Below are 3,227 nucleotides of genomic sequence, written 5' to 3'. Positions count from 1 at the left end.
TCTCGGCCTCACATAGAAAGGTGCTGGCTCAGGTAGTAAGTGGCCATCAACTGTGATCAGATGGCCATCAGCTGTGGCTAGTTGGCTGTCAGCTGTAACCAGTGAGCCATTGGCCACTAATACAACTGCCGTGGCTACGCTAGCAGAAAAAATGGTGGCTAGCAAGAAGATGGTGGCTGGCAAGCATGGACTGCTGTTAGGATGACGGGTTGCAGATTATGCAGATCCTGCTTCCTATGTCTCCAGCCCAGCCGCCAGCGAGAATATATTGGTTTGACTCCCCATCTATGGCTCCGTGGGTGTTCCTTTTTGGCCTCACCATATCCTGAGTTCTTATGTGGGGAGCAGGACAGGAGGCCTCTCAGGCTGCCCTGCATGACACACCTCATGAGGGAGAAAAAGTGGTAATTTCTTTTTTGTTCTTATAATGAAAATCAAGCTAATGAACGACAGGTCCTTGTTTCTACAGGGAGAGAGAGAGAGAGAGAGAGAGAGAGAGAGAGAGAGAGAGAAATTGCATTAATTCTTTACACAGAGGGTGCCAACAAAATGTATACACATTTTAAGAAAGGAAAAAATTAGGATAAGGGGGATCCAATATATGGTGATGGAAGAAGAACTGACTCTGGGTGGTGAACACACAATGGGATTTATAGATGATGTAATACAGAATTGTACACCTGAAATCTATGTAATTTCACTAACAATTGTCACCCCAATAAATTTAAAAAAAAAGAAAGGAAAAAAAATGCATTAAAATTACACTGATGGTAACCACTTTGAGAACCTCTTGTAATTGCAGAAGTCAAAGATGCTTAGTATTCATCTTTTGTTCTCGGTATATTGAGTGTTACATATATTGAGTATTACAAGTTATAATACATTTTTTTCCTTTCTTAAAATTGTGCATACATTTTTTGGCACCCTCTGTATTTAGGACTCCCTCTTTCAAAGTACCTCAAAGCTTTTAATAGGCTTTTTCTCAACCTCAGAACCTCATGCCTTAGCGAAGCCTTCTTGAACCATGTTTTTTTTTTGTTTTTTTTTTTATGGTTTTGCAATCTTTTATTTTTCAGTTTTACAATGCACCGTAGACATTTTTCCATGCAATAAATGAAAATCTGCTGCTGAAAAAGAGGGCTACAGCTGGATAATGAAAGTGACCCTAAAGCAAAACATTAGCCTAAGGTTACAGCTCAGGGCCTGGCAAATGCCTGGGGGACACTACACAAAAGGAATGTCTTCAAAGCCCCTTTGTGGGGCCCTGCAGCCACCCCTGAGCTCCCTTGGGCCCCTTGGGTGGAAGGGATCCTGTAAGCTTTTTTGCTTCCACATAAACCCCCCCAATTTCTGTCTGGTTTTCTTCACCTCATCTTCTACCCTAGCCATCTCATCAAATTCTCTTATCATCTCCTCATTGCTCAAATGCATATCATGTATGGCCTCCTTGTATTCCTTGAGGCACTGAGCCAGCCCCTTGTTGGTTTTTCTTTTAGCTTTCTTGGGTATATCATCCCCAGCTGGGCGCTTTACTGCAGCCCTTGGTTCACTGGTTGTTCTTCCTCTTTTGACTTTCCCTTATTCTCTGGTTCTCCCTCATTCTCTGGATTTCCTTCTTCTTTTGGTTTTCCCTGGCTCTCCAGCTTCCTCTGGCCCTCTGGTTTTCCCTCGCTCTCTGGCTCTCCCTCTTCTTTTGGTTTTCCCTCCTCTGGCTTATCCTTATCATTAAGTATTCCCTCATCTTCTGCCTTTCCCTTGTTTTCTATCTTTTCCTCCTTTTCTAACTTCTCCTTGTCTTCCAGAGTACAAGCCATTTCTGGCTTTCCCGTATCCTGTGGCTGTTCTTGGTTTTCCATCTTTACTTGGTTCTCAGGTATTGCTTCACTTTCATTGCCGAGTTTGTCCATGTTGAGATGTCCCCCTCCACGCAAACCTGACTAGCCACGGAGTTGACTGATCAGCTCAAAGTCCCCAAGGGGCTTCTTGGCAGGATACCTTGGCTTATGTTTCAAAGCCAAACAATGTGTTAGATTTAATCATGTTAACTCAATTTTCTTGCTTGGCTTCTCAATTGAGGCAGGGGCACAGAGCCTGAATCATAGTGAGTCCAGAGAGAGCGAGGCTCGGCAGTTGGCGGGTCAGGAGGCAGGCTCCCTCCGTTCCGCTTCGGCACTCGCACGTCTTCCTCCAGGCCCTCCTTCTCCTCAGGAATTCTCCTTCCTCCCAAACGGTGACTAACAATCACTTTGAACCATGTTTTAAGGGATGATATTCTTTTATCGGTTATTTCCTTGTTCTCTTGCTCCTGAAACTCATGGCCTCCGGACACTAACTTTCGCAGTGGAAACATTTTGTTTTTATGTTTTCATGCGTATCACTCTTTCTGCCCCCTTGGCCTTTAGGATTCTTGCTCTATGATTTATTGGGAATGTTCTCCCCAAAGAACATTGCTGTAGCTTTCTAAGAACGTCCTATTGATGGTGTGTTAGAAGGCGTGCTCGGAGACAAACGAAGAGCAATGGCCTTAGTATTTACGATCCCAATCATTACAAAGACCTGGGCTTGCTTCCCAGTTTTGCCACATATTGTTTGAGTATGAACAAATTAATTCACCTTGCTGGGTTCCTAGTTTTCTTATCTGTAAATGAAGTGATTCGTCCCTCTCCAATTGCTATCTTTTATGATGCAATAGAGCAGAAGTCTCAGGGAGCCCCATCTCTGTCTCTACCTTTCTCTCACCAACTCTGACTTCCTTGTTCTCTTGGAAGCTGCTTTTCCTCACCCATCAACCTGACTTTCATATTTGCCCTCCATCTAGAATCAGTTGTCTTAAGCGGTTGGGTTTTATTAGTATTTATTTTTATTTTTATTTTCCCTATTACTCATTGGATACAAAAAATACTTTTGCAGTGAATTGAGTAGAAATAATTTAATGTGAGAACTTGATTGTGTTGCTGCTGCCTGGCATTTAAATTGTTTAACTTCTGTGGAATGGGGGAGATCATCTAGCATTGCCATATGGTGCTCACAGCATTTCCCCTACGATTATTCCTGCAAAGATGCAGTGAAGCTTGGTGTTCTGCATCTGTGTTCTGAGATATTTTTATAGACTGAAGTTATGAATGAAGACTTTCTTATGGTCTTTAGGATATACCTCAATTAAACACAACTAAATAAAAGAATGAAAGTTTAAAATATATTTTTAATTTTTTGTTTGTTTTTGTCAT

General features: G+C 42.3%; 1 pseudogene across 1 annotated transcript; it reads right to left on the bottom strand.

Moving 5' to 3' along the window:
* Positions 1 to 1,114: 1,114 nt before the first annotated feature.
* Positions 1,115 to 1,907, bottom strand: LOC308501172 (annotated as a pseudogene). The gene has a single exon. The product of its transcript is annotated as an uncharacterized misc_RNA (transcript).
* Between the last annotated feature and the right edge of the window lie 1,320 nt (positions 1,908 to 3,227).

The sequence above is a fragment of the Rhinolophus hipposideros genome (assembly GCF_964194185.1).
Source record: "Rhinolophus hipposideros genome assembly, chromosome: 1".
Taxonomy (NCBI): domain Eukaryota; kingdom Metazoa; phylum Chordata; class Mammalia; order Chiroptera; family Rhinolophidae; genus Rhinolophus; species Rhinolophus hipposideros.
Note: the sequence above shows the minus strand (reverse complement) of the source record. Positions and strands in the feature narration are given on the sequence as shown.